The following is a 16,936-nucleotide window of genomic DNA, read 5'->3' as shown; positions in this document are numbered from 1 at the left end:
CTCGAAGCTCTGGTAAGGATATGAAGAGAGGATAATCTCCACCTCTTGAGGCGCACAGGAGTAGAAAAGATGGGCAGTACCTAGTTTTTGGAGACTGTGATGCAGCATGAAGAAACAACTGCCTCGCCCTCCATCAATCACCACTAAGCCATCACAACATCCATCTGCTTCTACATCTCTTGGCCAGAAGGAAGATTAGATGTAAAGAGCATCTCTCGCTCTGGAGGACCCATCCTGACCAGCATCAGATGGACAGACAACCCATTAATGTGAATGAACACTGTGTAACACTGTGGTGGTGCTGCAGCCATAAGAAATACTTACTAAGGGGTCTCACCACAAAGTACAAGTGATCGCTCCACTCCTAGTTTAAGTTATTGTCAAGAAACCCTTCTAACAAGTAGGTCCCGAGAATACCTTCATGGCGTACCCCGAGACCACGTGAGATGAGGCTTGTTGGTACTCACCAGGACACACCGAGGAACACTATTTACTTGCCTAATACTGATAACACGTGCAGATTTGTAAAAGGGAGATAAGGAAGAACAGCTATTTGTTCTGCCAGTAGGTCCGGGTGCAGGGCCACTAGTGAGGAACAAACTTTAGAAAAGTTCAATTCATCTGGTTCGCCGAACTTCAGCAAAACGTTTGGTCCAAATTGGTTCGAACTGAACCAGAACTTCATGAAAACCCCTAAAGCTGATGTATAAGAAGCTGTAAGGGCCCTGCGTAAGACTCCTGGGTCACCGGCGTGTATCGAAGTACTTCTGAGCTGATTTTAAGCCAAAGTTAATGAAGAAGAAGAAAAAAAGAAGAGGAAAAAGAAAGAAGAGATAAAAGAAGAGGAAGAAGAAGTGTTTGCAAGGCATTATGGGCCACCCTGAAGTCATGTAAGGTTTGTTTGCTTAACACTCATGTCCGCCTTAAATATTTTTCTTTAGATGATTGGTGGGGAAAGCGAATAGAAGGACCTGCCTCAGATTGATAGAAGGACCTGCCTCAGATTGATAGAAGGACCTGCCTCAGATTGATAGAAGGACCTGCCTCAGATTGATCAGAATGGACATCCGTTATTCTAGGAAGCAGAGGAGTAGACTGCCATCGCCTGGCCTGCAATGTTGACCAACCAAGGTCACTGGCCAACTCTATCTCCCCTGATGCTTCATACTTGTTCATATCAGTTAGATTCCTAATCTTATAAGATTTGTGGACTACATATTATGGTGCTGGATATGCTACACGGTGACGAGGGGCCGGCATGGGCCCAAGCAGGAGACCAAGATCAATTGCAATAGTTACATCAAGAAGAATGAATGAGCTGTCAGAGAGACGTCCATCCCTCATCACGGACCCCTCCGATAGTCATCAACAATCATTAACCCCTGAAGGACCAGACACTTTTTAGGGATTCTATCCATGAGGTGGTTTTACTGCCCTGTTTTAAGTCCTGCAGCTACCAAACTTATTTTTACTGCATTTTTTTCCCGTGACATATAGGGCGATTTTTAAAATATTTTTTCACTGACTTTTTTCTGTTTTTTAGTTTTATTGGTGGTAAAAAGCTAAAAAATGACTTTTTTAACATTTATAGTTGTTTTTTCTCCCTAATTTGTATATTTACGCTAAAATAAAGTACAGGAACGGGTTCTTCATTTTGTTTCAGATATATAATATGTGTGGTTTGGCATTACAGGGCGCATGTAGCGACGGTTTTGGGTCCTTTTATTTTTTATGTATATATTTTTATTTTATTCTGTAATTTTTTTAAACTTAATTCTGTAACTATTTTTTTCCTATCTGTGACCCCCATGACGTCATATAAAACCTCTGGGAGACATTCATATGGTATTTTATTTGAAAATTTTCCCCTGTAGCTGGGGAATCCATGGGAGCCGCATCCATAGTAGCCTGAGTTACAGGGAAAACATCCCCTGCACTGACATCTGTCCCTGGCAGAGCTGATCAGGGTCTGATAGGACCCTGCAGCTCTGCTATACCAGCGGACCCCAGCAGTCATGTTTATACCAGGTCGTGTACATGTTCCATGTTTTGTCCTTAAGGGGTTAAACTAAATAATAAAGGCTGGGATATAAATGACTATATGAGCAATTTGGGCACCACCTTGAGGTAGTAGGCCCACTGCAGAGGGATGACAAGACATTAGTCTTTCCACAGATTAGCGGCGGTTCTCAAAACCAATGTAGAACAACCCAATTATAACATCTTTGTTTTGTGAACACATTGGGTCTATTCTGCAGGAAAGCCTCCGGCTCACACATGGAATGTATCCATACAGCCCCATACACCTACCATATGCCAGAGGAGAACCTCTTTGGTATAGACTCCGGCGATATACAATTTTTTCGCTGTATAAGAAAAGAGAGATGAATTTATCTTTGCTTTTGCGCCAGAATTTTAACGGGAAGAAAGTTGAAAATTTTAGAATTGCAGAATTTGCAACTTTTTTCCTTTTTCTGCCACTCTTAACACACAAAAATGCTTAGAGAAGGAGTGCAGGACCCTCCCGCCCGACAAATTTACTAGAATCTAGACCATAGACTCCACATTGTAGCGTAAAGCTATGGCAACCCAAAGCTAGCATAGATTTAAGTTTGGGGAGCGTGGATAGTCAAAGATGCAACGAACTTCGTGCTCTTCTCTTCCAGACCCTTCCAGCACATCACTGCCCAAGACTTGTGTAAGAACGACAGCTTTTAAAAAGAGCCTAAGAAATAGAATGCTCAACTTAACAGCGCTGGAAAGTTTTATTTCAGGGTGAGTCTATAGAGAGGGTCATATTTCTCCTTATGGGGAGGACATGAGGGTGTAGGGAGTCTCACACAGCCCATGCAATGCTCCCTGGGAAGAAAGCTATGCAAATCAGTGATGGAATCAATCCTTCATAGCGCCACCTATTGGAAGGCAGGGTGAAATGTTATATTGTGACTCTACGACTAGTCTTGCATTACCTCAAAGTCTCTTTCAGCGGAGTCGGTAAAGAACAAAGCGTTGATCCGCTGTGATACAAATCAAAAAGGTTAAAAATAAATGCAGACGGCCGAGAAGAGCAGATATTGAATCGGTGACCCGGACTTATCAGGTTGAAGCGGTGTGAGCGTCCGCTATCACTCTGGGTGATCAGATTTGACCCAACACGACGCAGGTCATAGCGTAATTCCGATGTCATTGCCCTATTGGCCTTCTTGGGAATGTTCAGCTGTATCAGTTTTTAGAATCCTGACCTCCTGATTCGGCAAAAGACCTGCCAAAAAATCTTATCGTGACACTCTGCACTTTCAAGGAATCAGACACCCTGTCGCCTTTATTTACCCGAACGCACACAGCTGCCTGCTTTCCAATTCGAGAGAGGCAACAAAGCAAACAGCTCCATAAGCAAGGGTCATGATGGCGAGCCGTGAGCTATCAGTGAAGCCGCAGCCCTGGAGTGATAGCGGCGCCTGTGAAGTTCAGTTTTGCGCAACACATACTGGTAATTATTATACAATACACTGTGGTAGTAAAATACCCTTTCCCAAATCCGCATCCCCAGCGTGGCACGCTCACGCACTTTCATGAGTGACGGTAGAAGACGGCTTGTGCCGCCAGATGCCTCCTCAGCTGCAGACGTGTAATGGCGAGGCGAGCGTCCTGACTTCGAATTTGAATCCACGTTATTTTGGTAAGTGGTCAAATGTTGATTTTAACTCATGAAAATAGTAAAAAATGAGAGCGGAGGACGGTCCGGCCTGCAGGGCTTCAGAGGGCCGTCTGGTGGGAACACGAGGTGCGTCTCCCTCAAGGGGGTTAGGAGGCTTCTTCGCTGTGGGATCACAAAGCAAATACCCCAGTGTGCTAAATGAAATGTGCCCCGATGTTACGGCTGCCGGTACTTCTCTCATCTCCCCTTCCCGCTGATCACAGGTATCAGCATCCTCCCAGTCTCTGGTGCAGAAAAGGCCACCATTTTTTCCAAGTTTTTGGAAATATTGCAGACTCAGGTATGCATTACTGTAGGGAGTAGTGAAGAAGAGCGGCGGTCAGTTGAGCCAAGGTTTCAGCAACAATCGGTTCCTGGGTCTTTTTTCATAAGTCCTAGATTGCCATGGAGGTTCTTAGACCACAGATGGACCGCTAGTACTCAATGTGCAACAAATGTTTAAGACATTACATGCTGCTCTGATTGGCTACTGCTCATGTGAGTAGCACTGGCCAATCAGGAAGCAACATGCACTAGCCTAACTACATAGAGGAGTGATAGGAGCACCGCAGCCATGTTGGACATATGAAGAGGGGCCCCATGAACAGGTGGATCAGCCGTGGAACCAGAAAAAGGATGGCACCAGGTAATATAACTGCCCCCCCCAGTCCTTGGACAAACCTTGGCACTAAGACCGGAGGGTCACTATAAGAAGTCTATCAGAGCCCGCCATGCGTTGTCGTTCTAAATGCCGTGCCTTACTTTTCTGAATGGTGGGATGGCTGCACACGTTGTGTATGTGCCGTCCAACACCTCTACCGCCACAAGAGGCAGGCATTGTGGCAGCCGTTGGGGGTCACAGATGGCGCCGGAGCACAGAGAAGTCAGTACAGATACTAATGAAATGATGTTGGCCACAAAGCTTGAGACAAGCAAACATAATCCCATTTATGAACCACCAGGTGAATCATTCGTAGCTCAAGCAGGGATTACCAGCGACAATTAGGCGCTATGATTCGCATCTCCCTTGTTAATACATCCTGTCTCTGTGTATAAATGTAATTTAATTAATACAAGTAACACCTCGGGCGCTGGGGACGATCCCCGAGCCAGAACAGCTTCCAGTCACCACGCATAGAATCAGATGTGGATCAGTCACAGGGAAATCACATGGAGACAGTATGACAAGCCGGAGAAAACACCTCGGGGGACAAAGTCTCTGGTTTCAAATTCTTGACGTTCATTTAATATTTATTTACTGGAGTCAAACCAAGCAAAACATTCAGATTATTCAAGTGGAGACCCAGTGTGTGTCCTGGCGGCGGAGGCACCGGGTAATTGGTCATTACACTGAGGATTTGCAAAAAACGGTAATTGGTGGGTATTACATTGACTCTAATTGTAGAACATTCAGTAGCTAATGCGTGCAGACACAAACTGCCTTAAAGGGATCATTTAACACCAGGTCGCTTCTAGGTCAAATATTCTTTGTTAAAGATGTTTTGTGCCAAAAGGGCATTCTCTGTTCTATTATGCCATAAGAAGGGCATACAGTTGGGTCCCCATGCTTGAGACCCAACTTTATCTCTCAGGGCAGAGAATGCCAAATACGAGTGTAAGGTGCTGGTGTGCAATTTAACATTTGTCCCATTGGTATTTTTCCTTCCCTTGATGTGTTATACGTTTTATTATGTACATATGATATTGCGGTGCAGGAGCCCCCACTCCAAGAAAACCCACCTGCGTCTACAAGTGGCGTCACGAACAGGATGGGCACAGCTCTGCCTGGAAGGTAAGCCATTCACACCAGCTGCAGCAGCTGTGGAGTCTCCAGAATGTCACCCAATAGACAGTATACAGAACAGCCAAGAATTCATACAGCCATACTACAAAAATAGAGACCAAGAGGCAGAGAAAATACGGTGGGCCCTACATGATCGTAATTAGACGAAACAGGAGAGACCGGCATATCATACAAGCGTAGTATTACAATTTAATTGGGTGGCTGGCATCCTCAGAGACTCAGACCTTGTGGCCATCTAGTTATATGCTGCAGTTCTTTCTGCTGACCCGGCCAACCTCATGAGCTGTAGACAAATGAGTAAAAAAAATGTTTTTGGAGGAGTGAAATGTCACAACCTTCAGACAAAAATGACCGTCATACAGGCTTCTGCCAAAAGAAATATTAGTTTATTGATAAGAACCAGCTTGTAATGCGTTTCGAGGTATATGAACCTCTTCCTCGGTACTTGCTGGAGATACACACCCCTGATACACGGTCAGATACAATACTCTAAACAAACACAACGCCTCCCCTACTTTCCGTCCCACTCTGCCAGAGCAGTCCTCCTTTACTATAGTTCTCAAGGGGCATATCCCCATAAACAATTAATTTTCAGGTCCTTACACTGGGCCAGAAGTAGGGTCTGACACTGCGGGTCCGTGTACGTGTTTAGCCTTTCTGGATGACCTCTATTAGTAAGTTTGCCACTTGTCCCATTAAAAGTAACAAGCATGCTCAAGAAAGCATCCCGGATATGCTGTAGGATGAGTCAAGAGAGCTGTTGGGTGATTGATGCGCTCACATCAATGCTCCGGCTAAGTCATGGGGATTGAGGCCGCTGCTGTAGTCCCTCTCTGAGGTGTAGAAGGAAATACTATTTGTAAATGAATAACTATAAGGATTTGCTACAAAAAGTGTGATATCAAAGTCCTTTCTAGCAAAAAATTCCCCTTCAGACAAAACAAGATGTAGAGCAGCGACAGATCACTGAGCTGGAACAGAAGTAGAGCTCCTCCCCGGGCGATGGATCCAGACTGATTCGTCATGCAGCCCCGGAGGCTCCTCTTCCAGATATATGATTACTCTAAACTCAAATGAAACGCAATGGAACCCATAAGAAAAATCAACTTGTGAGACGTTAAAACTAATGAGCGTCCATTACCAGTGACCGGGACGGCGGAGTCCAGTAAGCATGGTCAGCCATTCCTATGTGCAGCCTGTGTGGTCACACAGGGCTCCAGCCACCAGCTTGTAGGGGTACCAGAAGAGTAATGGCTGGGGCAATCACCCCCCTAGGTCTGCCGGGTGGATGGTCTTCCTCCACTGTCCTCTGAAGCTACATGTGATTGTTCTCAGTGAGAGAAACCAAGTAACCTTGTAGATATGAGACCTTATAATGGTCAACAAAAACCCATGATGTTAAGCTACATGAATCATCCTACTCCTGTCTCCTCTCTGGTGTTCTGAGGCGCTGCTCTCAGCCCATCAGCACCCTCACCATGCAATTGCCGATCTCTGCTGCTATGTTTATGTTATGATCATGGTGCTGGTGCTGTATTTATGCTATTTATTTGGTTCTAGTGCTGTATTTATGTACTTACATTGGTTCTGGTGCTGCATATATGTACTGAGGTTGCTTCTGGTGCTGTATTTATGTACTGAGGTTGGTCCTGGAGCTGTATTTATTCCCTGAGCTGTTCTGGTAATGTATTTATGTACTTAGGTAGGTTCTGGTGCTGTATTTATGTTATGAGCTTGGTCCTGGAGCTATATTTATGTTATGAGCTTGGTCCTGGAGCTGTATTTATGTACTGAGCTTGGTCCTGGAGCTGTATTTATTCACTGAGCTGTTCTGGTGTGCTTTTTTCGCATCACCCAGGGAAGGAGCGGGGTGGGACAAGATGCGGCACAGCGGCCCATCTAAGCTAAGGCTGGCACTGCTCCTACGATGATGAGACATGCTCTTGTAGTGCTGGAAGAAGATTTATAAGAAGAATGTGGAAAGGGAGGCTTCCTGTGAACCGCATGCCGTACATATCATAAGGCTGCACCGGAAATCTGCTCTAGTGATAATGGTACAAATAATAGGGGGAAGCAACCACTTAGGCAAGGTTAAGAGGGGTTAAGGCTACACATGGTTGCTTGTTTTATTCCCGGTCGTGCTTCCCAGCGGCATGTGCGACTTTGGCGCAATCTTATTGCCCTTTTTTTTTTCATTTGTGTGTAGAACAGAAAAGTTGTTCAAGTTTTGCGCGACCAGAAGTTTTACAGTTTGTACAACTTGTGCGTCTCGACAATTCTACATGGATGCTGCAGTCGTGAGATTGTGTAACAACCCCATTGGTTGTGACGGCTCAGGCCTTGTTCACAGGTTTTAGCGGATTTATATGCGGTGTGAGCGGACCCTCAGTCATTGTTCAGATGTCGTTCTCCATAGCAGAAGATCTGACAGATCCACCACACGATCCGCGGCTGATGCCGATCCGCACAAGAATGAGCCCCACTCAGCGGGGTTAAACTTAGTACAGATTTCTCCACACCAATAAATGACAAGTCACTTCTTTCTTTCCGTGACACGGATCTGAAATCCACGCCATGATTTCCTATTTAAATGAATGGGACGCGGATCTGCTGAGGATTTGCTGCAGATTCCACTTCAAATCTGTGTCAAAACTGAAATGAATGGTGACTTAGCCTGCAATACCAAGCCTGGCCACTACAGTCAGAACGGAGCTGTCTACATCCTCAGAAATCATCTCAGTGCACAAGCTTGCTGGCTTTGGTGAACTGCTGCTCAGTGGGGGTCCGGAGCGATGGACCTCTGCTGATCTACTATTGTAATCATGAGCAGGGTTGGCTTCAGCACCTGGAAAACGTGAACAGATGATGGGGCTCTCTGAACCAGATGGGACCCGGGCTGTAGGGTCAGTCACAGCAGTCAGCCCCCCCCCCCCCCCTAATTTTAACTTGAATTATGTTAAAAAGAACATCCACGTTCACCTCCCGTACAGCTCCCTGGCCGCTGTAATGGACGCACTGCCCACCGCTCACATTGTGGGTGGTCATGTGACAAACACATGGTCGCTGTACTCAATTCTCCTCCGCAGCGATCTTGCGAATGTCACTCTGCCCACAATGTGTAAGTGAGGACAATCCCCCTATTACAGCGGCTCGGGAGCGATACAGGGGGCAGTATAGAGTCTGTTTTATGTCTGTTTAAAGTGTGAGGGTCACCATAAGCAGCAATTACTGTGTGGGGCCTACAGGGGGCACAAATATGGGGTGTGGTGTAAAGGTGTAAATAACATAGGGAATGTAATGTAAAGAAGCCAAAGATGTCTGCATGTCAAATGTTACAGAGACAAGTTGTGGCTGGGAGAGGCTGTCATGGCGGTCTGGGCCGGATACAGAAGAAAAGAGAAACTGAAGGACTGCTGCCAGAGAGGACGTCACCTGTGACCGCTGGATATATCGGTACTGCACTGACTTCTGTGGTCTGCAGAGCTCCTGTGTAGAGCCGGTATCTACCTTTATACGGTCCCTGTATGCGCTGCAGTATGTGTCGTGACGCACTGCAGAGCCAAGAGCCCGCATACACCTGGAGTTGGCCTGGTCCTGGGGATAGGTCATCAATACTTGACAATCGGATAACCTCTTTAATGAGACACGAAAAGGATTTGGATTCTGATACAGATTTCCGTGCAGAACCCGCCTGAGCCGAGCGCCGTGACCGCGGCCGCCTGTATACACGGCGATTATATACCAGCCGCTCGGCGTGGCTTATTAATCCTCTGCTGACACAGCGATGCATCAGATGGTGGCGGGAACAACATTAACTCAATCTAATCAGGGGAAGCGTTCCCATCGCGGTAGATCCAGTGACGGCGCTCGTTATATTCTTGGCGCTATTAAACATTTAAGTCATCATTAACTCCTCGGTAGATGATGTGGAAGTAACAATAAAGACTCAGCGGAAGCGTCTGACCTCTGATCGATTATCCTAAGTAGGGGCAGAGGGACCCATCTAAGGTGCTGCACAGAATACAATCTGTAGCAGATGCTCCGCCCACAATGCGCCATTTATAATACTCGGGTGTTCTTATGTAGCAGATTGTAGCAACCAGGAATGCTGGGAAGCGCAGTTCAGAGAAGTCAGCAGCTAATCGGGTCCAACCCCCCGCTCCATGCAGGATCACTAAATCATCCCAGACAGATATTTGTCCAGCCTCTGAACACTTCCATTGAAGGAGAACTCCCCACCTCCTGTGGTAACCTGTTCCACTCATTGATCCCCCTCACTGTCTAATATCTAATCTGTGTCTCCTCCCATTCAGTTTCATCCCATTGCTTCTAGTCTTTCCTTGTACAGATGAGAATAGGGCTGATCCCTCTGCACTGTGACAGCCCTTCAGATATTTGTAGACCGCTATTAAGCCTCCTCTCAGCCTTCTCTTCTGCTAAACATTCCCAGATCCTTTACCCGTTCCTCATAGGACATGATTTGCAGACCGCTCACCACCTTGGTAACTCTTCTCTGAACTTGCTCCAGTTTGTCTATGTCTTTTTTAAAGTGGGGTGCCCAGAACTGGACCCAGTATTCCAGATGAGGTCTGACTAAGGAAGAGTAGAGGGGGATAATGACCTCACGTGATCTAGACTCAATGCTTCCCTTAATACATCCTAGAATTGTGTTGGTATTAGTGTATCTTGACGCCACCAGGAAGTCCTGGTGGAGTCAAGATTGACAAGGGGTGACGCCCCCTGATGGTGATTGGCTGCAGAGACGGTGGTCGTGTAGGTCCTGGAAGGCCACTAATCCTTACTTGCGAAGGCATACAGTGTTGGCCGCAGCTGCAAGGGAGTGCAAAGTGCAGTTAAGCGCAGCGACCCAGAACCGATGCCCTTCCCTGGTCATGGGCGAAGTTCCGTGATGCGGACTGCTGCAGCTTTCGGAGCAGTAAGCGAGGGAGCGGCAGAGAGGCAGAAGCCAGACAGCTATCACCCTCCTGACTGCACTGTGGTAGCGGCCTGGAAGCGACCCTCCACATCCCTGGTGCAGCTTTCGGTGCTGTGAGCAGAGGAGCAGCAGAGATGCAGAAGCCAGGCAGCGGCCTTTACCCACCTGACCGCACTGAGATAGCGGGCCGGCAGCGGAGGAACCACCGCTCAGCAAGCACCTACATCACAGCACACAGGCAGCGGACCACAAGTAGCCTCCAGATGCAATGGGGGACGGCTGCTGCGCTCAGACTCACGACAGGCTACAGATGCAACCGGGGACGGCTGTTGCGGTGACACTGAGGGCTCAAGTGTCTGCATGCTTTTTGGCAGCCCCTGCAGCCTTATGGTGAGGGTCACTTTAATTCGTAGCCTAACATTCTAACATTTACATGCTGCCATGTTACAGTGCTAACATGGCAGCATGTACAGCTACTGATCTAAGCTCCTAGAACCTTCTAGGCTTGACCCTATCAGGAGCTGGGGGTGTGAGAGGGGCGTTCCCCCTGTCAAACCCCTAACTGGTGGCGTCAAGATACACTAATACCAATTATGTTTGCCTTTTTGGCTGCTGCATCACATTGTTGACTCATGTTCAGTCTATGATCTATTAGTATACCCAAGTCTTTTTCACATGTGCTGCTGCTTAGCCCAGGTATAAAGCTGATAACCATCACCCCTTCTTCCGCCATACATGCTGAGTTACATATCAATTCGGAGCTCCTGACTAGAGGGGTGCGTTAAATGACTTTTGGGATTAAAGTATCTCTATGATAATGAATCAATGAGATGCACAAGAGGGGAGTGTTGTCATGGGGACACCGTTAACGGAAGGGTACCCCCAACTGGATCCCAACTCCATAAACCAAGGCGGAGAGTTGCTGCAAACTACAGCTTTAATTGCCGTGGAGTTTGTAGCCGTTGCCTCCAGCTTTATTTCTGCAGAACTACCACAGATGATAAGGGGTCCCAACAGCAGAACCCCCCCCCCCCCCCCCCCTTGACGAGTCACCAAAGGACCAAACCAATGAAGACAGGCGTATCAAAAGTAGACAATTCCTTTAAAGCATGAACTATGCCCAAACACCGAAATCCAAAGATATGAATCCACTAACCTGTATATGAATGCTACTATCCGCAGAATGTACACAGCAACTCCGCAAGCCAATCATGGGTGGTTTCCGGGCTTACAAGCCACAAACGTCCCAAACGTCCAAGCATTGTGTGCTTCATCTAAAAGACAAAAGAAACCTCGGGGTGAGCGTGTATATAATCATACTTCGTATATTCTTATTTAAAAGGGGACATTCACTGGAGATGGTGAGCCCCAGATGACACTGACAGAGTGAAAGAAAATAAATACTTGCCCTTTAAGAAGCTGGAGAACAGATAATTAGAAGTGCGCTAGGGGGTTACAGGAAGTGATGGAGTTCCCGCCGGCTCACCCCAGAGACCCTCATCTGTTACTATCCTGCCTCCAACAGTACAATGTAGCTGGTAATAAAGGGGGGTTCCGGTGCCCAACGGGTATTTCAGATTCCCCAGAGCCATTCTCCCCCCTTCCGCTACCTGCAGCCTATAACCCCCCACCGCCCACCCGTGAGCTCGCGCTCCCTCCGCACTGCAGGTTTTTAATTTGGCGCTCTCCGCACGGCCTCCACGACAGCGGCGTCACTCTCACTGCGGATGCCTGACTATTATGTGACTACATTATTTAGCAGCACGCTAGGGGTGAGCGCCATATCCGCGCCTGCCACGCCGTATATACACCATCTCCAGTATATAGGAGTTGTATGTACACCCCTGCCGAGAGCCGTCCAGTAAAGCTGCACACGGCGCCCCCGTTTTGGCGCTATCATTCGCCTCAGAGCCGTGTAATCATGAGGCATTGTTTTTCGAGGAAATGCGCAAGGTGCTCCCGGTAACCTTTGCTAAAGAACGCAGCGAGCGCCGGGCCGCCTAACAAACAGGAGGGTCGGGGTGCCAGCGGCTGCCAGGAACACGAGAACAAAAGCTTTTACCATCAGAGCCGCGCTGCATTGTTCCAGTATCTCTGCCGGCTCCCTCGGGAATCGCTAAACGCGCTTTTTACGGCCGGCTCTATTTTAAGCCTCCATTTGTTAACAAACATGATTAAATACCTCTCCTGAATCACAGCGTGCGCCAAAGAATCAGATCTGCTGCCGGATCTCAGGACGCTGCGGAATACGAAGGGGCGCATCTACAAGGAGCGCCCATTAATCTCTCACGTCTCAAGCTCTTGCTGTAGAAAGGAAGAACCGAGACGCCGCGGGGCTGAAGCTAATAGAAGGGTCTCTGAGACGCTAACATGGCTGGCCATCAGTATGTGACCGGGGGGGTCAGGAGGGGATGAACTCGTCAGGGGCCCCGTGGCTGCCAGTAGTGCTGCATGAACAGCGCCGCTCTAGTGGACGGTCCTGTCCGGTATTCAATTAAAATAGAGCTGAGCTGTAATGCCAAACACAGACTGTGGAAAAGAGGGGCGCTGTTTCTGGAGAACATAAAAGCATACGTTATCCCTCTGAATGGCTGTACATTTACGTCACTGCTGCCTGGGCTCTGTGCAGCAGCGATGGAAATGGTCACCCGATGATCATCCCCATAATGGGTTGACAGGATATCACTAGCAGCCCGTTATCTGATTGAGCAGTAGTGAGACCCCCATCAGTTATTCCCTATCCTGCGAACATTCTGGGGGGACCTGTAACTGTGGTACAACCCCTGAGGGGCGTCACACGGGGGATAAAACGCCGGATTTTTGCCTGCTGTGATAGTCAGCAAAAAAAGCAGATACTGGAACCAATGCCTCCCACCGTGTCCTCCCCGTCCGCCATGTTTTCCCTCATGCGATGTGGAGTGAAAAAACAATGGCCGCTGCTCCATCTTTCTGCGAGGTGCGATTCTTTATCTCCGCTGTTTTACTATGCAGCCTGCGTTTTATCGCATCGCAGCAAACATTAGGAGGTCCTACTGAGGCAGAACGTGACCGCGGCGGCGCGGGCTTATTCTCAAGACTAAGCATCACTTGCGCTCAAGAACTGTGGGAACAAAGATGTGATTGTGCCCTGATTTTCTCGATCTAGCCTGAGGGCTCAGTCACACTGGAGGCTGCGATATCACCGCTAGAAGATCGCTGCAAAATTGAGATTTTTTTCCCCGATTTTTGAGTGTCAGCGCTGCTTTTTCTTGCAAACATGGCTGCCACTTGTGATTTTATCGCATGTTGGTTTTTTCACGGTATTTTGCTGCGATTTTTTTGCATGAAAGTCAATAGAAATTTCTACTGTTAAAAATGCGGCGCATCGCAGAGCATTGAGCATTAGCCGACCCGAGTATAAGCCAAGCCAAGTATAAGCCGACCCGAGTATAAGACGACCCAAGTATAAGCCGACCCGAATATTAGCCGACCCGAGTATTAGCCGACCCGAGTATAAGCCGACCCGAGTATAAGCAGAGCCGAGTATAAGCAGAGCCGAGTATTTGCTGGCCCGAGTTTTAGTCGACCCAAGTATAAGCCAGCCCAAGTATTAGCCGACCTGAGTATTAGCCGACCCGAGTATAAGCCGACTCGAGTATTAGCCGACCCGAGTATAAGCCGACCCGAGTATAAGCCGACCCGAGTATTAGCCTACCCGAGTATAAGCCGACCCGAGTATAAGCAGACCCGAGTATAAGCAGACCCGAGTATAAGCAGACCCGAGTATAAGCCGACCCGAGTATAAGCCGACCCGAGTATTAGCCGACCCGAGTATTAGCCGACCCGAGTATTAGCCGACCCGAGTATTAGCCGACCCGAGTATTAGCCGACCCGAGTATTAGCCGATTCGAGTATTAGCCGACCCGAGTATAAGCCGACCCGAGTATTAGCCGACCCAAGTATAAGCAGACCCGAGTATTAGCCGACCCGAGTATAAGCCGACCCGAGTATAAGACAACCCAAGTATAAGCCGACCCGAATATTAGCCGACCCGAGTATTAGCCGACCCGAGTATAAGCCGACCCGAGTATAAGCCGAGCCGAGTATAAGCCGAGCCGAGTATTTGATGGCCGGAGTTTTAGCCGACCCAAGTATAAGCCAGCGCAAGTATTAGCCGACCTGAGTATTAGCCGACCCGAGTATAAGCCGACCCGAGTATAAGCAGACCAGAGTATAAGCAGACCCGAGTATAAACAGACCCGAGTATTAGCCGACCCGAGTATTAGCCGACACGAGTATAAGCCGACTCGAATATTAGCCGACCCGAGTATAAGCCGACCCGAGTATTAGCTGACCCGAGTATAAGCCGACCCGAGTAATAACCTACCCGAGTATAAGCCGACCCGAGTATAAGCCGACCCGAGTATAAGCAGACCCGAGTATAAGCCCACCCGAGTGTAAGCCGACCCGAGTATTAGTCGACCCGAGTATAAGCCGACCCGAGTATATGCCGACCGGAGTATAAGCCGAGTCGAGTATTTTCTGGCCCGAGTTTTAGCCAACCTGAGTATTAGCCGACCCGAGAATAAGCCGACCCGAGTATAAGCAGACCCGAGTATAAGCCGACCCGAGTATAATCCGACCCGAGTATAAGCCGACCCGAGTATAAGCCGACCCGAGTATAAGCCGACCCGAGTATAAGCCGACCCGAGTATTAGTCGACCCGAGTATAAGCCGACCCGAGTATAAGCTAGCCCGAGTATTAGCCGACCCGAGTATATGCCGACCCGAGTATATGCCGACCCGAGTATAAGCCGAGCCGAGTATTTGATGGCCGGAGTTTTAGCCGACCCAAGTATAAGCCAGCGCAAGTATTAGCCGACCTGAGTATTAGCCGACCCGAGTATAAGCCGACCCGAGTATAAGCAGACCCGAGTATAAGCAGACCCGAGTATAAACAGACCCGAGTATTAGCCGACCCGAGTATTAGCCGACACGAGTATAAGCCGACTCGAATATTAGCCGACCCGAGTATAAGCCGACCCGAGTATTAGCTGACCCGAGTATAAGCCGACCCGAGTAATAACCTACCCGAGTATAAGCCGACCCGAGTATAAGCCGACCCGAGTATAAGCAGACCCGAGTATAAGCCCACCCGAGTGTAAGCCGACCCGAGTATTAGTCGACCCGAGTATAAGCCGACCCGAGTATATGCCGACCGGAGTATAAGCCGAGTCGAGTATTTTCTGGCCCGAGTTTTAGCCAACCTGAGTATTAGCCGACCCGAGAATAAGCCGACCCGAGTATAAGCAGACCCGAGTATAAGCCGACCCGAGTATAATCCGACCCGAGTATAAGCCGACCCGAGTATAAGCCGACCCGAGTATAAGCCGACCCGAGTATAAGCCGACCCGAGTATTAGTCGACCCGAGTATAAGCCGACCCGAGTATAAGCTAGCCCGAGTATTAGCCGACCCGAGTATATGCCGACCCGAGTATATGCGGACCCGAGTATAAGCCGAGTCGAGTATTTGTTGGCCCGAGTTTTAGCCGACCTGAGTATAAGCTGACCCAAGTATTAGCCAGCCCGAGTATTAGCCAACCTGAGTATTAGCCGACCCGAGAATAAGCCGACTCGAGTATTAGCCGACCCGAGTATAAGCCGACCCGAGTATAAGCCGACCCGAGTATAAGCCGACCCGAGTATTAGCCGACCCGAGTATTAGCCGACCCGAGTATAAGCCGACCCGAGTATAAGCCGACCCAAGTATAAGCCAGCCCGAGTATTAGCCGACCCAAGTATTAGCCGATCCGAGTATAAGCCGACCCGAGTATAAGCCGACCCGAGTATAAGCTGACCCGAGTATTAGCCGACCCGAATATTAGCCGACCCGAGTATTAGCCGACCCGAGTATAAGCCAACCCGAGTATAAGCCGAGCCGAGTAGAAGCCGAGCCGAGTATTTGATGGCCGGAGTTTTAGCCGACCCAAGTAGCGCAAGTATTAGCCGACCTGAGTATTAGCCGACCCGAGTATTAGCCGACCCGAGTATAAACCGACCCGAGTATAAGCAGGCCCGAGTATAAGCCGACCCGAGTATAAGCCGACCCGAGAATAAGCCGACTCGAGTATTTGCCGACCCGAGTATAAGCCGACCCGAGTATAAGCCGACCCGAGTATTAGTCGACCCGAGTATAAGCCGACCCGAGTATAAGCTAGCCCGAGTATTAGCCAGCCCGAGTATATGCCGACCCGAGTATAAGCCGAGTCGAGTATTTGCTGGCCCGAGTTTTAGCCGACCTGAGTATAAGCTGACCCAAGTATTAGCCAGCCCGAGTATTAGCCAACCTGAGTATTAGCCGACCCGAGAATAAGCCGACTCGAGTATTAGCCGACCCGAGTATAAGGCGACCCGAGTATTAGCCGACCCAAGTATAAGCCAGCCCGAGTATTAGCCGACCCAAGTTTAAGCCGATCCGAGTATAAGCCGACCCGAGTATAAGCCGACCCGAGTATAAGC

The 16,936-nt window shown here is 48.6% G+C and overlaps 1 long non-coding RNA gene across 1 annotated transcript in view; it reads right to left on the bottom strand.

Moving 5' to 3' along the window:
* Nucleotides 1-16,936, bottom strand: part of LOC136578889 (uncharacterized) — a 144,008-nt gene that overhangs the window by 80,337 nt on the left and 46,735 nt on the right. Inside the window, exon 2 of the long non-coding RNA XR_010786680.1 lies at nucleotides 11,594-11,711. This is a non-coding gene — a long non-coding RNA (uncharacterized lncRNA). The remainder of the gene's footprint in view (nucleotides 1-11,593; nucleotides 11,712-16,936) is intronic.

This window comes from Eleutherodactylus coqui, chromosome 9 (assembly GCF_035609145.1).
Source record: "Eleutherodactylus coqui strain aEleCoq1 chromosome 9, aEleCoq1.hap1, whole genome shotgun sequence".
NCBI lineage: Eukaryota > Metazoa > Chordata > Amphibia > Anura > Eleutherodactylidae > Eleutherodactylus > Eleutherodactylus coqui.
The sequence above is the reverse complement of the archived record's forward strand: the minus strand, read 5'-3'. Positions and strand labels throughout refer to the sequence as shown.